This window comes from Pleuronectes platessa, chromosome 7 (assembly GCF_947347685.1).
Source record: "Pleuronectes platessa chromosome 7, fPlePla1.1, whole genome shotgun sequence".
Lineage (NCBI taxonomy): Eukaryota > Metazoa > Chordata > Actinopteri > Pleuronectiformes > Pleuronectidae > Pleuronectes > Pleuronectes platessa.
Window position 1 is genome coordinate 6,646,091 of NC_070632.1, and position 23,858 is coordinate 6,669,948.

Consider the following 23,858-nt stretch of genomic DNA (forward strand, 5'->3'; position numbering starts at 1 on the left):
GGCCCCACTTTATTTTTCAACTGATGCACCTTCATAATCCCTAACACGACCAAATGTATGCTTCTGGATGTCCCAAGATGCCCCTAATCTCTGGAACAATTTAACTATTCAAATCTGAAACGCTCAGATCCTGGAAAGTTCATTACTAAAGATACACTTCTTTTCACAGCCTTACGATTCGAGGCGAGACCTTGATTTCATCTGCAATCATGCAACGGTACTGTTCTCTTGAACATTGTTTTGAATGCATTTCTTTCATTTTCATAATTTAAGCCTGTTCTATGGTGGTCTGAGAGAGTTACAACATGCAAACAGATACAACATGTGGAAATTAAGAAAAACATCTTCAGCAAATACAGAAAAGTTCGGCTAATAGTGAAAACGACACCAGAACGGGGAACTTCACAAAGCGTTGAACTACAGCCAAACTCCTCACTTTTTCTGGGGTCCCCTGCAAAAATGTCTGTTGTTGTTTACGCAATTTGTAGCGCGTTTCGGTACTAGCATGTGTTGTGACTTTTTGGAGCGCACATGTCATCAATGAATGAAGTTATTCTCTTAATTTGCACATGGTTTCTTGATTAGTTCAGCACTTTGGTTGTTTGCATGTGCTTCATGAATATATATTTAGCTTAAACAGGTCCCGACATAGTAAGGAGTGTTAAATCAAGTTTCCACATTCGGTCTAACCTCTCAAATCCAGAAAAGACAAACTGTCAAGGTCACACCACTGGCCTTGAACAGGAAACAATACATCTATTACACAAGAAATACAAGCTGCTGGGACGTTAGTGGATTTCAAACACAACACTGGGACTATATCTGTTATTGTACACGATTATTCCCGCAGTCTCCTCTGAGCATGTGCCAGGCAGTCTGCAGAAGCCCTGCATGCACACAGGTATATAACCGTGACCACAGGGATCGTCCACCTGGCAGCAGGTACATGTTGTACCTGTGTTGTAAACAAACACAGACGTCAGGTGGTTAGCACGCACGTCTGTAGTTATGAGACTGTTCACTAAAAACACACGTTCACACAACACGAGTATTTTCAGTTTGATCGATCGAGGGGGTGAGAATTCCCACCAATCCTTCCACATTCCCCAGACTGGGAGCTGCTGCACGACCGCAGACACACACACACGCACGCACGATCAACACACCGATCGCCGATGCAACCCCGCGCAGCGACGTGCCCCGCAACACACGCACAATGATCCCGTGTGATTCGTGACAGGGTTCGCTTGGTTGAATCGTTATTAGCCGCGTGAAGGCCGGCGGAGCGTGACATTCCCGAACCGAGGTGCAGTCCGTGGGTCCGCAGAAGAGCGCCAAGGAGAGCGCCTGAAGGGGGGGGGGGGCACGGCTCCTCACCTCGGACTCCGGTGGTGGGGGGGTGTTTTATAATCCGCTCGCTCGTCCCCGGGCCGGTTCCATGGCGGTGGTTCGTCCCGGTAACGCTCCCGGTGCTCGGCGCCGACTAGCGGGTTGAGTTCACTGCAGCCGCCGAGGAGCGGAGGAGGAGGAGAAGGCGCAACTTGAAACTGACAGAGAGGGATCGGTCCACCGCGGCGGAGGAGAGGGGAGCGAGCGAGTGTGTGAATAACAACACCACGCCCAAACATTGTTAACTAATAACTCAAATAATCCATCTTGCTCAAGTGTTATCACAACGATGTGTTAGCTGTATTACTCCGGTACAGATGTTATATTTAGGTAAGTTTCAACCTCCTTCTTCACGACCACCCCCCTACCGCTGCTCGGAGTCAGCCTGTGTCTTTCAACTCATTTTAATCCGATTGGTCTTTCCCGCCGTGACGCAGCAGCGGTGCTGCCTTCACGTGGTGTCAGAGACTTCCCAGTCACTTACACAACAATGGGGAAGCCGGGCGTGTTTTTACACATGAGTGGAATCGCAGAGTGTCTTTTTAAATATATGTCACGCTGCAGATGAGTCACACTCACCTGGTGACTCACCTGTTGACTGACTTGACTTTAAATTAGAAGCTTGAAGAGGTAAGTGTTAAATAACCGATGGCCCTGAAGGAGGCTTGATGACACTGCATATAGAAAAAGCTGATTTCAATAAAATGTATTTTATTTTCTAAGTCAATTTATAGTTCTCTATTTTATTTCATTTTATTTTCATATTTCATTTGTTTTACATTGTTCTATTACATTATTTACTTTAACTCGAAAAGTGCTATTTTAATACATGTATTATTGTTATAATGATTGTTTTTATTATTAGTAGTAAATACAAACGATCAAATCTTTGTTTGAGCGATATGTCAAATTAAGACTCAGGATTGAACGTCTTCATGGTCCCTGATGTGTTTTAAGTTATAAAATGATCAGTGATGTGTTTGGAGCCCTCCAGTTCTACGTGGCCTTTGCTCAAAAAGAGTTCTCCTGATTGGTTGCGTCTCTGAAAGTAACACATGTCATTTCTCTGCCAAAACGAGTCTGTTGTGTCTGTCTGCTGTTTCCTTTTTTTTTTGTCTTTTTTTTTCTCCTCCTATGGAATCGAGAAGAAAAAACAATTTGCCACTTAAATTCCTGAAGCCACTTGTTTGTTTTCTATCAAAGCGTAGACGTGGATTGTGCCGAGGTTTGAGACCAGCTGAATCTTGCCTTTTGTGGAAAACCACGCAAAGATTACAACTTGGGGAAATTATACGTCTCGAACAATCGCTTTCAAATGGCAAGAAATCCCATGGAAAACAGGAGAGTGAGTCTCTGTGGCTGCTTCCCACAGACAGAAATATGGATCAGTGATACACTGCTTTGTTCCGTCTCCATCACAACACGAGCCGAGACATATCTTCATGCCATGTAAACACATTGTAGCCTGTATGTCAACGACCCGGCAAATCCAGCCTGCTAATCCCAACAACCTATTAAAAGCCGTAATGATTATTCTAAGTGTCTTGGATGATTCAAAAGAAAGGTCAACGACATGTTCATAAAACCCGCTCAGCTATCAAAGTCACTGGAGCCTCAGATGGGACACTTCTACTAACTGGAATCACAGGCTCGCAAAAAACACTGCAATCTCAAGATAAAGTCCATGCACTTTGATTATTAATAGGCTTTTATCTGTAGGTTTGGTGTGTAGAACATTACGCGGTGTACTCACACCTCTGTGCTGGAAGAAGAATCCCTTCCTTGCAACTATCAGCTATCTGCATATGAGGATTTCCTTTTTCTTGCTCTGGAGCATCCAGCAAGGCGGCCATCGTCCTGTCACCCTCGACAGTGGAGGTGGCTGTTTTTTTTTTTAGAACTTGCATAGGACACAAGCTACTTACTGTATCCCTTCACTAAGATGCTGTGTATAAACCTCAACTCAAATATAGCCTATTAGCTTATATTTTTTAGTTGTTAGTGCAATGCATATGTTCTGCTTACATATTTGTATAGGATTGGATAAAATAAGATAACACACTGGGTAAATGGTGTTGCTACTGCAGCAGACAGGTCAGAATGAGGTAGACAAGATAATTAAAATATAAACACAATAATAATAAATAAAACTTCAAAAAACAGAATATGTACATAATACACACCCTTCACTACAGGACAAATATTTGATCTATAGAAAAAAACTACTTCAAAATGTTGTTTGTATAGAAATAAAAGTATTTCAAGGAAAGAAAGGAAGAAACAGGACAGGGCCATTTAATAGGATTATAAGAGGTCAAGGGGATATTTATTAGATTAAGTTATAAAAAAAAAGCACACTATGAGGCCAGATGCAGATTATTATTCTTAAATCATACACCATCATACAACCCTAATACAGTAGAAATACTGAAAAGTAAAATGTATTAAAAAAATCAGAATTCTACCTCTAGATTTACCCAACACAAAGGCCATGTGATGCTTTATTTTATGGTGGGAAAGAAACTATTAAACTTCTCCCTTCCTGTAGCTTAAGCTAAAGTCTGTGCTTTTGCATATTAGTGCAGTACAGCTGTGTAATTGCATCTGAAGACAAGTATTTCTTAACATCAGTAGTTAAAACAAAAGTAGTGAACAACAAAACAAGTGTGTCTCTTTCCTATGCAACAGAAACATTGCATCATATCTCTCACATGGTGCTAGAACGAGGTGCAAACCTATGCTAATTGGAAACAGCAACATTTTGACTGACTTGATTTGCAGCCAGGAGAACACACTGCTTCCACCAGGACATTCCACCTATGAGGTCTCCGCTCGGGAACAAGCTGCCCTACTTGGATTTGCACGGATTTGCTAATTAAACAAACCACAAGGGGACGGAGGATGTGAACACAGCCCTGGAGGAGCAGCAGGGAAGGAAAGTCTGGAGCAGAAAGACTCGCTGCAGTTCACAATGCATCAGAGGGAGTCTGTCCACATTATGAAACCAGCTCTGATTGTACTGGGCACCTTGGTTCCCACCACGCCCTCTGCTCGCCGCCGAGCTCTGTCATCAACCATTCACTGAGGATCAATGGGAGCCAGAGGAAGCATGCACACAGCGGCTTGTCTGCGTAAGGTGAGGCTGCCGTGCACATTCTCAACCTAACAAAGGATTTACACATGATGTCATGCCAGAAATCTGTTTTAGAGACATCTGCCACATCACATCATCAAATATAGATGACAATGGGCCGGCGGCGGATCCCAGTTCATTCTCCTGCGATGGAGCGAATGAAGTGGGACAACAAAGGTAAAGTACTCACTGTGCTGAGGGCAGACAGCTGACAGACACAAGGTGTATTCCTCTGACTCGGATTTGTTCTCCTCTGTCTTCTTCCCCACCCTCTACCGCCCCCCCTCCTCCCTTCTTTCTCTTTCTGCCTCTCCTCCCGCCTTCTTTCCCCTCCTCTTTTTCTCAGCACGGCAAGATGCTGCCTGGACCAGTGCTCGTTGTCATGGTAACCAAGACTAGGGGGATTTTATCACGTGACCGGCTCCCCCCGGGCTCCCATTGGTCGGAAGTAAGGAGGGAGGGATGGATGGAGAAGCGGGGGAGGTGAGGTGGTGATGTCACACACACACCACACCGGTTCACAAATGGGGGGGGTCCTCGGGATAAGGCCGCCTGCAGGCACACACACAGACACACACACACAGACACACACAGACACACACAGACACACACACAGATACAGACACAATGGGTGTCTTTTGAACAGTGGAGCTGTTAGACGGTGAAGGCTGATTCCACTGGACCGACTCAGTGACACGCTGACTGACTTACAGGATTTCTGATCTGAGACGTCAGGCTTGCCTCTGGGATTAATAGCTGGCTTCTCCTCCATCCATGTAATATCTAAACTGCGTATCACAGGGGGACCTGGAGCCAATCCCGGGGAACACACACCTAACATACCTCCAGACAGGTTAATGTTTCCAATTTACCTAACCACAAGGTTTTAGGACTGTGGCAGGAAGCTTGAATACCCGGGAAAACCCAGAGAGAACACGCTGCTCCACACAGAGAGGCCCGGGAACCTTCTCGCTGTGAGACGACCTAACCACTGCATCACTGTGCCGTCCTCAGCCTTCGTTTCCTTTCGGACAGAAATAGATCCTGACATTTGGACACTTTGCTCGGCTGGGCATGAACAAAAATCCAGACACCTGTTATCTTTGGGTGTTTCATTACACTCAGAAGACACAGTAATCAGACATGAGCCAAAGATTGCACACCTCCTGCTGCTCCATGTCTAAATACCTTTCTTCAGTCCTTTGACACATTTTTGAATTAAATAAAGCAAAATTTATGGGATTGAAACCAACACAACACCAGAGAGTTCATGCAAAATACTCTGTTTCAAAACCTAAAACTATAAAGATGATGTGTTGCCAGTTTACACAATAAATCTGAAAATATTGCTCGAACATCTTCAGCTTCAAAGGCAGCCGGCGCTCTGCATCATGCAGCCATTTGTCTTCCACTGCCATAACTGGGCAGTGAGGTTTATTAATAAAACATGCACCACCGTCTCCAAAGCCATTTGTCTCTCTACAACCAACAGACACAACACATATGAAGGTATAATTCACTCTAATAGAATTCAATGCTGTCAGACATTCAGAATTGCTTTCCCGGTGCTTCCCACAATTATATGCTTAAATTAAAAAAGAGCACAGCCTTGATTTCTGCCTTATTTTGATGAGATGCATATTAAAAAAAAAAAATAGTAACAATTACATCACATGAAATAACAGTGCATGTAAAGCAGGTCTCAGTTATTGTAACAGACGGCAGAGTAAAGCGGGCGTAGCTCTCACAGCACTGACACAACACAACAGTTCATCAGCCCCAGTTAATGAATTCCAGACACAGTCAGAAAGTCATGTCAGTGAAAATCCTGTATTGAGGCCATAACTGGCTTTTCTCCCACTTCCATCAGGCTCTAAATGTTTATCTCATCCCCGACTCCTCCTCTGGGACCATGAATAGGTGGAGGAGATGATGAGAGCAGTGATACTAATAGGTTCTGCCATCATGTTCACCGCCATCATGTTCATCAGCAGCTTGTTATGGATCAGTGAGCACTGGGCAGCAGAGGAGGGGCAGAGGGAGGAGAACTGCTGGAGAGCAATGGAAACAGTATTCCTCCAACAATCGGTCTCACTGGAGGGTGAGACTGAAAATCTTTAAGACTTAGATCCAGAAAACTCAGTACATTCTACTATATTTCAGATAAAACTACACATTTTATGAATAATTTGAAAATAAATGAAGGAAATCTCAATTTCTACATGAAATAAATACAAATAAAAACACAAATTACTGAACAAATTACTTAACTGATTATTGTACAGTGCAGAACCGGAGACTTGAGGAAAAGTCAGGAGATCATAAAAGTTATTGAAACTTGTGTGGACCATGAATGTCTGAATTGGTGATAATCCATCCAATGGACATCTTTATTCTGTGAAAAAAAGGGCGAATAAACGAACCAATCGATTTATGTCCATGGAGCTATAATCATAAGGTATAAGACAATAGACTGTTGTTCTGTATGCATGTTATGAAATAATGTTAAATAACCCAATACAGTCCAAAGATGAAATGTAATAAAAGTAGATCGGTAGGCCTGTATTATTATCAACATACAAAATATGATGGAGTCACTGTAATATTGCCTCATTTGATGTCGGTATTAATCTAATGGAGACGCTAAAGTGATTACCCTGCTTTCTGGCTGCTTAGTCCGATTAGTGTAAGAAACAGACATCACAAGATTAGAGGATGATGCAAGGTGACTGTCCTGCACCGTAACAACTGCATCCCGGCATCCACATAAACATACTGAAGACAAACGACCAAATGACCAGAGACGCATAATATCTGAGTTCCCAGTAAAGTGACCACATGACATTTAACAAGGACAGATCACTGAGACCCACTGGATGTTTCCAGCTTTCATACGGAGAGTAATTGTGTAAGCCCACAGAGGAACACAACATGAACCCTTTCAAGACAAACAAGTGATACTGAAAAAGGTCTTCCCGGAATCACGTCGGTATTTTTAGGTAACGTGGATCCCGCAAGTGCTGTAGCTCAAACATTTAATTTCCTCCACGACGATGAGCACTAACCCTGAGCAAACACTGTGTAAATCAGCCCCAGTCTAACCCGGAACAGGATGGGTAGAGGGAAATGAAGAGAGAGAGGAGTGTGTGTGGTGGTCGGGGTTCGGACGGGAGGAACCGAATAGAGCGAACAAACACATTGAGTGAAAACACATCAATCGGGCTGAGGAGAGAAGTGAGAGAAACCAGTGCAGACAGTGAGGTCTGGTTTCAGGAGGTCTGGCCTTGGTCAAGTCTGAATTTAACTGTATGTCTTTAGGAGACCTCAGACCAGGGTTGTGTGAGGACTGAGACGGCAGCACTGGTCAGGGTGCGGCCTCACTGGATCCATTTCGCCGGCTATTTACTGCGTCCATGAGCTGCAGGGCAGACTATAAATCCAGCTTGTCCTAGAAGTCAAGAGGGTTAAAGATCACGGCTGTGACAATGTGTTCCCACCGCTCCCAGGCCCTAAGCCAGATGACGACCCTGAGCTAAGTCTGGCTGTGACCATGGGTGTTAAGGGGTTAGCCTGTCGGCCATGTCTAAATTGGATTGGCCATTAGTTGTTCACACAATGAGTAGTGTATTCAAATATTGCTAAAATATAATTTTTCCATTTCTACTGAGGTTTACACCTAATCTCAAAATATATGTGAAAGGATTCAGTGAGATGTCTGAGTTTCTTGTTCTTAGGCAGAGTTCATTGACCTAATAGCTAATGTGTGCATGCTCAGGTTGATGATCTGAACATGCAGGATGCTTCATGTAATTATTATTCTAATAAAGTGAGTAAGCATACAAACACTTGATCAAGTAAATTATAAAATTCGGACATGTGATTCGCTGGCAACCAGTCCAGAGCTGGGATTGGCTCTATATGTTGTGTATATAAAGGATGGATGAATGGACGGATGGATGTATGAATGGATGAATGGGTGAATGGGTGAATGGGTGAATGAGTGAATAGGTGAATGAATACATGGATGGATGGATGGATGGATGGATTTATGAATGGATGAATAGGTGAATGAATCTTGACTCTTGAATCTTGAATCTTGAATCTTGGATGGATGGATGGATGGATGGATGGATGGATGGATGGATGGATGGATGGATGCTTTGCATTGGGTTTGAATGCAGAAATCTCAGCGTTTAAAAACCATCTAAATGGCTAGACACCATTTCCAGGAGCAAAAAAAAAATATATACTTATTTAAGTAAACCAAACTATTGAGACTTTTCCGTTAGTTAATCAGAAGAATTTCAGTGACCAGATTTTTACTCAAAATGTTGTGTTGCTCCTCGAGAACCAACATCACAGTCCAGCTGGAGGAGACAAGACTGTACAGACACTAATTCACTAATCAAATCTCTGTGTCTGTCTTATAATGAAGTCATAACATGTGAGTAGGGTTTCTGATGCCCCCCCCCCCCCCCCCCCCCCCCCCTCTGCAGCTCTAATGGGCAGCACACAGAATAACAAGCAGGTGCTCGATACCACTTTTTTCTGTATGTGTGACTTTATGAAACTTTAGGCCAATCTTCATGTCTGCAGATCCCCAAGGTCTCACCTGATCTGACCAATCAGTGACTGCCATGATGCGTAACTACTAGAAAATACAGAACAAAATTTTATTGTTTATACGTATTAGGCTTTAACAGAAAAAGTCTGGTGGTCCATTGTGTGAAACTCAACGATGCACACAAACACATGATGGGCAAGTGAATTCCTATTCTAATCACACTGATTTCCCCTCCACAGACAGTAATCTTAACACAATCAACCACCAATCCTGCCGCACTGAAGTTAATACGCCGGCAGAGTAAAATAAAGACACAACAGAGCATGGAAATTGGTAAATGCAGCTAAATCCTCGGCATTTGATGGTTTAATAAGTAGAATTACATTGTACCACAAGGTTAAGCAGGAATTAAATTAGTGTTTACTCGATGGTTCCGTTCATTTCCTTTATCTACCGCTCCAAAATAAAAAAAACTCACCGCGGCTCGATGCTGTGCAAGAGAGAATCTGTACGAAGCCAAAAGCTGCATGTGAACTTTATTACAGATTGTTTTAGACATGTCATCGGGTCACTTCTGTAACTCTCAGCTGATTGAACTCAAGCTCACGCGCTTTTCCAGATTTGTATTATATTATATTCATGAGTGAGATGTTTTCTGCACTTCCTTGCTGCACATCTCTCTTGTCTCTGCAGAGCGACCGCCTCAGGAAAACAAGGCTGCGGAGTGAACGTGGAATATGTAAAGAGACACTTCATGGTAAAAAACAAATGTCATACTTTAGTCTGCTTCCTGTGTAGTGAAAATGAAAAAACACCCAAAAAGCAACAAATATATTTGCAGTAGTGTGCAAATATATATATATGGGTATTTGCTTATACTGTATATATTATAATTTGACTGTTATTAGTCAATTTGTAAAGTCTCAGGACCAAGTTCAATTAAACATGATGATATTAGCAGTGAGAAATATAAGGACATTTACATATACTGTATATAAATATGTATTAAGTATACTAGGAGCATGTACTTGAACATGTACTTGGCCATTAAATCTGATCCTGACTTTATTTCTCATTCTGAACTCCATGTGTGAAGCTGTATTTATTAAACACTGTAATAATTTACATTGAAGCATATTACTGCATTGATATGAATTTGCACGTTTGCAATTGCAAGTTTTTGCAAAGTAAATATGCTGAATCAACACACATAACTTTGACATAGTGATATGATGAATGAGTTGCATGATGGGTAATGTAGGAGCCACTGTTTGAAAACTTTACATTCGTACTGTAGGAGCCATTGGAACCAGTGACCCTCTGGTTGTTGGGTGAACCACTCTACCGAGCCACAGCCGATTATAATTCCAAACACTAGCTCCTGTGACCAGTCCAGACTTTTAATTGCATTCTGCTCTGTGCCACCTGGTGCCCTCTCTGTCCCTATCTGTCATTCTCTCTCCTGTCCCCCCCCCCCCAGAGCCACTATGAACCTCACCAGTCTGACCATCTCCCCGCCGGCAGCCAACCACTGTAATCAGTATTCACTACAACACAATCCTGAGTGAAGCGTTTTCATTACAGTCTGACACAATGCAGAGCTTAGCTGCAGTTTACACAATGACCTGTAAGCTCAATGCAAATCACTGCACATGCACAGGGATCCACAGAGAGAGGTCTGCAGCAGGACGCAGTCTGTCTGGGACCAGGAGCTCAGGAGTGTCACATGGTAAGGAAACATAAGATGAGCTGAAGAGCCGTTCTGCATCACGAGCTGAAACGTGCTCGAGCCCAAACCTGACCTTGACTTATGAAGTGTAAACAGATCCAGGTTCACCACGTTGCATTTAAACTGCAACGTACACGCGGCAGATGTCGACTCGGTACTTCCACAATGGAGCTGAGGTCATGGTTTCAGTCGAGTCTCGAACTTGATACAAAGTGGCCGTGGCGGTCGAGTTGTGCAGCGTTCACAGAGAACGTGTGTGTGTGTGTGTGTGTGTGTGTGTGTGTGTGTGTGTGTGTGTGTGTGTGTGTGTGTGTGTGTGTGTGTGTGTGTTTGTGTGTGTGTGTGTGTGTGCACGAACACAGCCCAAGGACAGAAACCAAATGCACACACATGCCTTCGACACCTGTGACACAACCAATGCCTCATACACAAAAAGACACATTCCGGATACTCGGAGTCCATTATTCTCCTTAATCGCTGTTGCTGCAGGAGGTCGAACATTTCAACAACAGAAACTCCTTGTAGCTCGACTGGCAGAAGACACATGGAATCCTCTGCTGCATGTTTAGCTCTTATCACAACTTCTTTTAGACTGTTGAATGTTTGGACACTGAGACACACGAAGGTTCCAGTATTAGTTTCACGTAATTAAGATTTGTTTTTGTCTCTTTGCACTGCTCTATAGAGAGATGACAAATCTGTCATGTGTCTGTTGCCACTGAGTCTTAGAGACTCGATGTGAATCATGAAATATAAAGATGTGATCAGAGCAGACAGTTGGGGAATAGATGTATCCCAGCTTTATTGACAGGTTTTTGAGTAATGGTGTGAGAAGTGACAGAATGAATGGAGCCGTCAATGATTTTCCTCACAGGGTTTCCAACACAGCCCATTACTGGTGTCAACAAAATTGACTTTTCTCCAATTAGACATGAGTTATACACTCAGGGACAAATATTCAGGTTCTCAATCTTCTTGATAGTTTGGAGTTGATAACAAATATCTAGCAGCTATTTTCTACGTCATCCACAATTTTTTGGAGTAGTATAAAAAAGATAATAATGATTTTCCCAGACAATACACAGTAATGAAAGAGAAGGAAGACATCTTCTTCTTTTTCTTCCTCTCCTATCCACCCACTTCTCCCTCGGCTCAGCTCTCCAACATTCTCAACCCTGCATCTTATCAAACCAGATCTCTGTGTCGACAGAAAAGAGCAAACACACAAGCATCGTGTGCAGCTGTTCAAATATTGTGACATGTGATCTCTGGCTGGCACAAAGAGCGCTTGTAGCCAACGACTGGGACACAAAGCCTGGGGAGAACAGGGAGCTCATCTCTGCGGCCCGTCCCCACCTCTCGACCCCAAACACAGAGCATTGTATTTACTGTGGGTTGAAATGTCTGCACGCGCAGAAAAATGACACACACACACAAACACACACACACACAAACGTCAGCTTCACTCACCAACACTCGACCAACACGGCGATCAGGAAATCAAGAAGCACAATCAAGCCATAAACCTTGTGTTGAACAAACAGGACGGCGAGCAGTTGGGTTTTAAACAGAAATCTTATCAAAGAAAGAGCCGGTGATTGAATCGCCTGCTTGATAAGACGCTCGCAGCCATTTGTCCATTTACACTTAAGCTCTGAGCACGTTGCAGATTCTATCACAGACATATGATCAAATGGTCAAAGTCTGAGTCTCTGTAAGGTTTCCTCACTCCTTATTTCCCTCAGATATGAAAACGTTTAACTGATACTACACTGAAATGTGAAGGGATTATCTGGGGTTACATGATAGTGAGATACCAACATACCTGTGAGAGCAGGAAATGGTTAATATCATCAGCAATGGCCATTAGGATTTGATAAACCCGAAAAACAACCAGAGAAATGAAAAGAATCAGTGAACTGTTCAAAGAAAACCTGAGGAATTCATGTCTTAACTCTAAAATGTGTTAGTAATTTAAACTCTTTTATTGCGGAAGGCAATAAACTATAGGTTATTCTAAGGCCACTATTTATTAAAGACAGGCCTGAAATCCTAACACAGAACCCTGGGGTACTCCTGAACCCTTTGGTGCATGGAGGAGTCATTGTTAACTTGAGCCAACAGGTATCTATCAGAAAAATATAACTTGAACCAGACTGGAATCAATGGCGTTCCATTCTCAGCAATAGAAAACACGTGATTGATGGTATTAATACACTAAGATCAAGCAGGACAAGATCTTTGTTAACTGATTTCTATTAAACATACTATTTCCATACAAATAATCACACAATTGCTTTTTTCAAATTCTACAGGTCTATAGTGTCTGCTCATAGTTGACTAACACTTCTGGGTCAAGAGTATAGTTTAATTACTGCAATCTTAAAAAAGCCCTTTGATCCAGAACCCATTAATCTGTAGAAAATACTTCATGCCATCTTCATTTGTTGTTACCTTCCTGTACTTGTTTGTCGGGCGGTATTGGTCACTCTACTGTGGGATCTTTATTACAGCATTTCAAAGAGTCAAATGGGATTTGACCCTTAAAGACCATATTTCAAGATGAGTCATAACTGTAATCATGAGTCTTTGCTCTACATCGATGCCAGCAATCACCTCAGAAGAGACGACATCATACCTTTCAAATTGAATCTGTCCTCATTGAGAGTAGGTAACACTTGGGTGAAACTCTTTGGAGCTTTCGTGCGATTTCTCCAGCATCTGGAAAGGATTTGGCTTTCAGATAAATTTTCACAAAAACTCAGGGGATGCATCAAAACAACAAAACAAGGAGATTACAGGAAAGCTACAAATATTTTTATGAATCTCGTTGAACCGTCCTCGTTCATGCAAAAGACGAATGTGATTCGAAAAACGTCTGTGAGGTTTTATTTGGCCTTTTTCCGGACGTGCTTGTTTTAGAGCCTCACTGAGCCTCGTTCGGTAGTTAAACCCGATCCGTGCCGACGGCTTCTCAGATCAGAGAACATTATTTCATACCTCTGTGCCTCATGAGGAGCCAAGTCTGTAGAGCCTCATCAGGAAAGGGGACATGACAAAACACCATACAAGGCCTCCTCGAGTGAGGTCATGCCTCAGCGCTGGGATCATCAGAATAGCTGGACCCTGACGTGATTCCTTCATAGTTACTGTAATTGAGAGGCTCCGATCTGTTTTTCATTTTCACCGTTTGAAGCATTTTGGCATCAGTGATTCACATCTGATCTAAAAGGTGTTTATTCACGGAAGGGGGTCCTTATTATGGTGGTTTAGTGGATTGTAATTTTCTTAACGACTCAGTGACCTAATTTTCCAGTTTAAGCATTTAAAACAATCAACCTGTCTCTTAGACCTTAACTAGGCGGCTGAGGGATCATTTAAGCAACACCTCCATATTAGATCCGAGCAATGTAAGGTCATTCACAGATAAATTAGTTGCAAAGACTTAATTTTATACATTTTTTGGTAGACTATTACACAAATTATTGTCAGAGTCAAAATAACATTCAACATATTTAAAAGTATTAAAATACTGCTAAAAGCATAGACGTGGACGCTTTATCTCGGTGTTAGCATGCGTGAAATGCCTCGTAATGCTATATTATGAACTGTTTTTGCTAACAATGGCTAACTGACTAACGTTAACATTGTTCCTGTGCAACTGGAACTCTATCAACTTGGATTATTTTGGTGTGACATCATTCCCAGAGCTGAGCTCCGAGGTGTACAGGACCGTGGTGTAACATCTTTTTTAGTAGGTGATTGTAAACAGACATCCATGTGTACTGTATCAAACCCGACCAGGTCATGTCCCCTGAGCTGTGAATAAGTGTTCAAATAAGGGATGTGATTTTTTTTTTAGACCTTGGGGGGGGGGGCAGCGTTGGTCCTTACATCAGCTCTGATCTGTGACCTCATGTCTTTGTGTCCTCTGCCTCGTCGCCCCTCATCTCACACACAGTGTGTTATTATGAGAGGAAAAGGAAAGGTTTCCATTATCACCTCATTAAACACACTCCTGAATCCTGGGATTCCATCGAGTCACTTCAACATTTACCGGATGTGTCCGTCTGGGACACTACACAACAAAACTACACAACAGAAGCAGTTTTTCATTTCGCTGCAGTTATTACACTTCACCTATCAAACAGGACGGTAGACTAAAGGCACAAGAGCATAATTACAGCCTGTGTGTGTCTTCTATACAAGTTGGACGTCCCCCAAAGGAACAACATTCATATCAAGTGGAGCAGGCATCCCATAATGTCCCCCCCCCCCCCCCATCCTTTGAGTTAGTGGAGCGGCAACGTGGGTAACTCCAAATCCTGTCGTCGGCCTTATTGTGGACTGATTTAATGGGTTACCGTGGTAACCGTGGTACTTCTGGACAGCGGCCCAGTCAGCAGCTCGTCTCTGAGTGAGAGCGTTCACATGAGCTGTGGTCGCTCCAGCTCCTCTGGTATCTCTACGACACTATACCTTCTGAACAACTGGATCCTGATCTCGAGAGGAAACTTCAAAACATTAGAACAATAACACAAATTAAATCATTAACCTGATTATGAGCATAATATGTCATTTTTTAAGAACTGACATGTGAAAGCAGAAACAGGTAAATCCTGAACTTCTGCAGACGACTGTGCTGAGGCCTGAAGTGAACTCACGCTCCCCTGGAGGACAAATCCACTGAGGGCAGGAAAAAGGATAAAAATAAATAAAAGCCCAGCCACACTCAATCGGACTTTACCCAGAATACATCTGGGGCAAAGAAGATTCCCACAATCCATGTGGCGGGTTGGCCGGAGCTCAACCTTGTGCAAGGAGGCGCAGACATGTGGATTGTGAAAAAATGGCATAAAGATTATTCTTTGCACAATCGCTCCTGTTCTCCAGCTGAACGCTGCTCACACTCAGCTCGGTCCCTCTGGTGCTGAACCTGCATGAGTGCCCCGCCGGAATCCCACCCCCCCCCCCCCCCCACACACACACACCCTGTCAGGAAAACACTGTCTTTAATCCAGTTTTCACATTTCACGTCCCCTGCCAGGCTGAGTGCACGAGTCCATCAGGCCATTGTGTCCATGTGGATACTGGTTTCTAAAGTTACATGACCATTTGTTTAGTCATTTTATAACGAAGAAACACGGAGATCCAGTGAGAAGTAAATATTTGAAGGATATGAGCAAAAAAAAAAAAACGTCTCAAAGTCTCCTGATATGAACTTAATGGAATATCGTTTTTAATTAATTTGCATGTGATATAAAGGCTCCTGAGTGTCTCTGTGTGTTGACAGGAACACTTGGTTATTTCTTGCTCATGTCACTTTTACACTTATGTGATGACTCATGCTAAGCCTCCTCACCGACTGTGCACTGGGTTCAGGTTTCTCATACCTCAGAGTTAACGAGTCGTTTCCTCAGACTGTAAATAAAGATGGAGGACGAGTCTCCATTTCCTCCCATTCGAACGCCACCATCGTGCTCATGTGGAGTCTGAGCAGAAGCAGTCAGCGGATGGAGCTGCGTTAGGGAGGTTCCGTCATAACCATAGACTTTATATAAGAAGTCATAAGATCAAGAAACTAATTGAAGAGTGAGCTCTTATTTAGGTTTGATAAGAACTAGCTCTAATGACAGAAACCATCTGTATTCGACGTTAACTTTTTAGTTTGGTCCATGTCCCGTTCATTACCACGGAGGAGGCAGGATTTGTGAAGGGTTTTGTTCCTCTAGAAAATGATATATAATATAATATTCTGCAGTATCAAAATATATATTTCTTCCAATTATAAACAGGAGTTATGGATAATCAGCAAGTGTTTAGGCTTGCTGTAGGTAACTGTTTTCAAAAGACAATTTGCATTTGGTTGTCAGTCGGAGGCCAACAGTGTTCCTTAGCTTATACAGATATAAGATCTTCAGTTATATTTAATTCATCGATTGTGAATCTGTCAATACCCTGATGTTCCCAAACGATTCTCCCTCAGCGATCTCTATAAATAAGTATATTATGAGTCTGACAGACAGATTGTGTCTCTGTCGGGACGCCCCTCGAGTGACGGACACGACGCCTGCATGTCCGACAGTTGATCTGCGTGGGATCGAGAAGAAGAAGAAGAACCAGGGAGACAGCTGCTCAGAGATCCAGAAGCTCAGTTTGATCTCCCTGTGCATGTGTGTGTGGACATGAATCATACGTCCACATGTGTGTTGCATCTATTTGTGAATGTCTCACCCCGTGTCTGACCTCATGCCCCCCCCCCCCTCCCCTCCCCTAGCCTGTGTGTGTCTGTCGAGTCGAGTAACTTGCTCCTTCGGCTCTTCTCCGTTCAGCGCTGCCACTTCCTGTTTTCTGACTCTTTGCCCTGTAATCCTCTGATCTTTGCTCCCTGCCGACCTACTTCACACACACACACACACACACACACACACACACACACACACACACACACACACACACACACACACACACACACACACACACATTTACCTGCACACAAGTGAAATGCATGTCTGATGGAACACAGACAGGAAAACGCATAAAATCCCATCTGGTGATTCATACCAACACTGTTATACACTTTATTTATAGCAGGACTATCGGCGTTCACAGTTTTTTCAGTCACTGACACAACACTGACGTATTTGTTGCTCATGACCTCATGATGACGACAGGAGAGTTTGAGTAAAAGGTTTTCTTGTAGTTCATTGTAGTCATTTTTAAAAACATAGATGCTACAAGACTCCTTGCCATTCTTTGCAGACAACAGTTTAGAAAAATGGTGAGTAAGGAACATATACAGGTAATACAAAAGGCTAAATGACAGATAAATGAGGATTCTCTTCATGGTTATTGGAAAATTACAAAGAAAAACTAAAATTACGATATAGCCACGTACAATGAATAATTTTTTGTTTGTTTTTGTAGCCTCTGGCATTTCTGAAAACATCAAACAAACTCATAAACTGAGCTTTCAGGAAAATCCTTAGGTCTGAGGACATGAATACAACAAGAGGAGTGTCTTCTCTTAAAGCCAGGGATCGTGAGCCTACCAATTTATCCCACCCTTTCCCATCCACCCTCTCTTCAAAGCTACACCCCCAAAAACACATGAACGCCGCCTGACAACTGCTAGAAGCCTAAACCTTTCTACGACTAGCTTGATGATAGAAAGTGTTTCAGAAACAACTCAACCTTACTTTTTAAACACGTTAAACTTGACCCTATTTGGGGTTAGCAATCATAGCGTCATTAACTTGAGACAGTATAAACAAGTTACACCAAATCTAGCAAAAAACAAACTGCTTTTTCACTGAGCACCAGATGACAATATCCAATATTCAGTCCCCCCCTTTTTGCTCTGTTTTGTTCTCCACCAACTATGATAAAATGTAATTAACATTAAAAGGCCTAAAGATGAATGATTTTGTTTTCTTGACATAATAAAGTTAATCCCACATGTGTCTAACCTCGTCCTCGTCGCCCGCAACTGAAACAGGAGAACATGATGAGGTGTAAACAAAAGACAGCAGACGACACATGTGTCATGAGGGACACGTGTTGGAACCGTCTCAGTCACGTGATCTAAACTACAACAGATGTGTCTTTGTCTATTAGAAAGAAACACAGACTAAAACACTAACTGACCTAATTTGTTTTTATTTAGTCTTTGTTTTCTTTGTATAAAGTCACAGTCACGGCTGGCGGCTTGTGCGTCATTGTCCTCCACCCCAAATGTCTCTGAGGATGTTGCATGTGGAGCAGAACGCTGACCCGGCAGTTTTCTACAGGATCATATGGTGGCCACATTCTCCCCGTGCGGCTCCTAATTAAACACCAGTTCACTGTTTGTTATTCAAACAGCTGCTATTCCTGAGAAATGTGCGACTTGTCCTTCGTCTGAAATGAGGTAACTCGGCCTCGTCGTCCTTCAGCGTGTCCTCAACCGGCGTTAACTCCCCGAACACTGACGACACTCATCTGCTGCAGAGGAATGAAAGTGGAGCGCTGGAGTGGAGTGGTGCAGAAGTCGTCATGTCAGGGACACGCACACAACAATGACTGAGTGTCCCTCTGCAGCCACGAGCTCATGGACGTGATGTCAACTCGTACAGTTGTTTACAGGGCAAATAAATACTGGAAGCAGAGAAACGGAACACATCGGGAAACTGTGTAGTTTGAGTATTTCAAAGTACTTATAATTTAATATTGTGTATGTTTGTAAATATTCATAAACTGAAGAATTTGAAGAGCTCTGCCTGGAAACCAACACAATTGTGTGGTTGCTGAGTTAATGAACTCGACTGAGGTGATATGGACAAATGTGGCAACTCAAAAACTATTTGGCTTTGTCAATACTAGTGCCAGACACCGGGGCGGAAACTCAAAACCACCGGCTCACAACTTATATACAAACTCAAACCCACACAGTTGTGTCACTGCACAATAAAGCAGGAAAATAGATCCATAAATCCAACACAAACTAAAGTCACCATGAAATGACAGATCCATGCAGCGAATCACAGTCAGGAAATGTATCCTGATGAAACCCAAAATATCAAACTATCTAATGAACCTAATTGTAAGTTTGTCTTTAAGTTACGCTCCAGAAACACAGACGCAGAACAGACAGACACAGACAGACGGAGGTACTGATCCCTACATGCACCTGCACAGTGCTGCACTAGGAGGAGACAGGCACAGATAATGACTCATTAAAAGATTTAAACATTTCCCGTTTCACTTTCTTCCCCTAAACCATGACACTGCTTTATTTGTGTTTCGCTGACGTCTGCTGATGCAGCTAAACTCCGACTCCCGGCTCAGGAGGAACATGAAGCCAGTAACAACCTGCTCAGCCCAATTGATTCTGCATCAGACCTAAAAAGAATCCACTGCAGATCACGATGAAACACTCTGTCATGCATTAATGTCGATGTTGTGGCCGGTTGCTCTGGATTCTAACGAGCGCCGAGTCGTCTGAGGAACTGGACATGACGGAGCGAGCTGATGAGAATGTTTAAAAGATGAGTCCTAGTCGTGTTCAGGGAAACTGTGCCCGAGTTGTTTTGGATTCTTTGGCGGCTCCACAGATACAATCACAAAGAGACGCAGGTTTACAGAAGCGACTCGGAGTCACATCCTGTCCACATTAGGTCCAAACAATACTTTGTGATCTAGCAGAACAAATTCCTTCCATTGACTCCCACAGAATAACAGTCCCCCTTGAGAAACCACATTTACATTCACTGGATCCAGGTTTTTATTTGAAACCAAACAAAGTCAGCCTGATGTTTTTATGGATCTTAATGAAATTATTCTCTGAGAAACCAAGGAAGATTAAAAAAAATCTCCCGAGGTTTTTGTGTCACAAATACGTGAATGTAGCACCAGTGAACTTCCTGGTTCCCTTCCAATCTGTGGGAGCGAGGAGGGGAGTGAAACATTTGCTAACTGACAGACAAGCAAACCAACCAATGGACGGAGAGCGTTGAAAACATAAAATCTGATTAATAAAGATATGTGCAGGTTAGTTGTGTTGTTGGTCCTGAACTACAAGAGAACAGTGAGATCAGATGAAGCACACCCCTGCAGTGTCCATCTGCTGACCACAACACAGCTATCAGAGTAAGAACAGCTTAACAGGATTATCTGCTGATTACTGTCCGGACCTATCACGACCGAAACACCAGGTCTGAGGCTCCTCAGAATGTAAAGCAGGTTCATGCCAACAGCCAATCATCTCTCTCGTCTGTTCTACCTCCTCAGTTCCTCTAAACACCCACAGTCAGCTTCCTAGTGGGTTTCACTCCACATCCTGCAGAGGCCTCCTCTCCCACATGTCACTCACTCACTGCAGTCACTGGTAGGGAGCTGCTTCCTGCCAGAGCTGCATTCTGCTGCTGCTGCTGCTGCTGCTGCTGACTCTCCTGTAAACGTCCGGAGGCTGAGGTCTGAGCGGCAGCAGCGCAGAGAGATCCAGTGTCTGCCAGCAGAGATTCACTCTGTCAGAGGATCAGCTGAGGCACACTGGGGAGTTTTATAGAGTCAAACCACTGCCACCAGGGCTACATGCACTGCACCGATTCTGCATGAAATGAAGCATGTTGTTCTCATTCCAATTAAAGGGATAGTTCACCCAAAAGTGAAAATTCAGTCCTCCGGAGTTGATCACAGACGACATTGAGGCTTAGAACTTGATGTAAATGATCTTGTTTTGAGTCGAATCTGAATGTCGGGGCTTAAGGACACTTGGACGACACCTCAGGATCAGTATGGAGGCTTTGTTATATCTGAAGAATATGTCACTTCACCCATCACCTCCATCGGCAGAGTGGTGAGGAGATAATAAGTGAATTTTCTTCTTTGGGTGAACTATCCCTTTAAGGTTTTTCGGACTGAGATAAAAAGTTGATAATAGTTCACTTTCTTTAACATTTCACCTGAAACTTCTACTTTCACATGGAAAGAAACACTCTGATCTTACAAATTCAAATCAAAATATCATAAGAATTCATGTTTCAGTCGTGAAGTGGAGTTTATCCCATTTGTCACTTTTCTACGCCTTTGATTGAGCACAACAAACGGGTTCAACGGGTTCGACCTCTGTGATGGACTCCAGGGGGGGGACAGGTCTCTGGTGGAAGCAGCAGCAGCAGCAGCAGCAGCAGCAGCAGCAGCAGCTGACAGGCAGGATCAGTGTCTGGAGTCGGAGCAGAGGGCAGCTGCCCAGCAAACGGTCACCGTCCTATGAATGACAGCTATTCACCTCCCCCTTGAACATCACATGAGCGCTGCCTCCCACTCACACAATATCAACTCTTTGTGTTCTGATACAGTAGAGGCTGGTGGGGGGGGGGGGGGGGGGGGGGGGGGGGCAGGGAGGCTGGGGACAACCTGCACCGTGACCTTGAGGACAGTGGGATCATCCACTTTGAACATCACAAGGAGCTTTTGGTTCCAGCCTGAGGGAGATAAATATATTTCTGTGTCCTGCAGCAGCACAAGCCACCGGCAGAAGTAACGAAAAGAGCATCATCTCATTATTTTCTTTCCCTCTTCTGTCACCTTCACCCTCATTTCCCCACAGCTGCTTATTCATCTGTTATGAACACAGACTGTGCTGCAGGCCCACGCCTCCTCCTCCTCCTCTCTTATTACCACACGTGAGTGTGTGTGTGTGTGTGTGTGTGTGTGTGTCTGCTCTTGGAGCTCACGCCAGAGCTTAATGACACGTTTGCCTTCCAACCTTTTGTTTCTGCACGTCGAGCTCAGGAACCAGCTTGGCCTCCCCCCCCCTGGTTCCTGACTCCCAGACTGGGGGTGAGAAACCAACCCAATTACAGAGCAAAGATTACCAACCGTGCACTGAGGAGGGCCGGTGGAGAGGAGAGGAGGGTTTTTACTTAAAAAGAAATTAATGGATATTCAGAAAAGTGTAGAAACTGGTGGAGAAACGTGTTGAGTTGGAGGTGAAAACCATTTGAACCCCCTGGCACAGACTGGGAGAGTGACAAACAGTGACATCACTCGGTGACAGCTCGGCCACTCGGCCACTCGGCCTGATGCTGCAGAAGCTGCCGGGCTGCTGCAGTGTCTCTGCTCGCCAACACATCCTGCTGCCATTGATTCATGGGCTCAAACTCTGGTGATGCTTTGAAACAGCAGCAGGCACATTGTTGCATAATAAAACACACACACACAAGAAAACAAAGAGGGCGAGGACCACACACACACACACACACACACACACACACACACACACACACACACACACACACACACACCTTGGTTACAGAAACAACAAACACTCTAAAGACTTCCTGTCCGCGCTGATCTGGTTAAGAAACTATTGCATCCATAAATTCCTGAGACTCCCATTATCACAGCCGTACAGAGCACACACACACACACACACACACACACACACACACACACACACACACACACACACACACACACACACACACACACACACACACACACACACACACACACACACACACACACACACAAACACACACAAACACACACTGATAGCTGTCTACTCACAAGTGCTTCAGATTTCTGGGATCAGTAGATAAAAGTCCACATATCCTTCTCTCTCATCTGTGAAGGGATTTGTTTCTCACTCCTCCTCCTCCTGCTCCTCCTGCTCCTCTCGTCTTTCTGTCTTTCACTGGGCAGACTAAAGAAAGAAAGAGTGGGAGAGAGAGAGAGAGAGAGAGAGAGAGAGAGAGAGAGAGAGGGAGATCTGCAGTGCTGGAACTCTGTCAGTGAGCTAACGCCTGGATCTGCCTCCCTCTCTGTTTTCTCCCCTCCCCTCCCCTCCCCTCTCCTCCTCTCTCCTCTCCTCCTCTCTCCTCCTCTCCCGCCCTCACAGTTTTCTCCAAGGTCAGTGGGTAGAACCGGCCCGTGTTGACTCCTCCCTGGGTCGGACTCCCCTCCTCACATCCCCTCCTGCAGACCGGACTGGACACCCTGGCCACTAATTACCGTCATGATCCAGATTAGCTCCCGGGTGTGCTCTTGTTGTGCTAAGGCCTACATGCTGCAATGGGAAGGGGGGGTTGGATTCAGTTGGCTGAGCTGGGACGGGACAACACACACACACACAGACACACACTCAAACAGACGGGATTACTGTTGGGAGGTTTAGACCCCACAAGGAGGACCAGGGGCGGTCAGACAGGACAGGACGCTCTTACAGCTCTGTAGGGGACGAGACATGGAGAGGATGAGAGACTATCACAATAAAAAGAGTAGAATAAAAGGTGAAATTAAAGGTCATCACTTGGATTTTGTGTCGCTTTGGCTCATATTTACGGCCACAAACACACAACAACGTGCACTGAGGTGTAATCTCCAGTGTTGTGGAGGAGACCAGGGATATATAGCTTAAGACCCGGCAGCAGATCGAGCAGAGGCGGGAGGCCGTCCTCATTTCTCACTGTCGCACTTCACTGGGATGTTTCCTCCCATTCACTTTCTATGCAAACACAACCAGGCTGTGAAAAGATCAATGCTGTCATTCTTCAAGTTGT

The 23,858-nt window shown here is 43.9% G+C and overlaps 1 protein-coding gene across 12 annotated transcripts in view; it reads right to left on the minus strand.

Annotated features, from left to right (window-relative positions):
• The window catches only part of mical3a (microtubule associated monooxygenase, calponin and LIM domain containing 3a), an 81,044-nt gene extending 57,989 nt beyond the window's left edge, over positions 1–23,055 (minus strand). For 11 of the 12 annotated variants that reach the window (XM_053427973.1, XM_053427982.1, XM_053427980.1 and 8 more), the window contains exon 1: positions 22,867–23,055. The gene's annotated coding sequence lies outside the window, so the exon portion shown is untranslated. Of the gene's footprint in view, positions 1–1,377; positions 1,509–22,866 lie in introns of those variants that run through there. The other variant, XM_053427972.1, reaches the window with a different exon arrangement.
• Between the last annotated feature and the right edge of the window lie 803 nt (positions 23,056–23,858).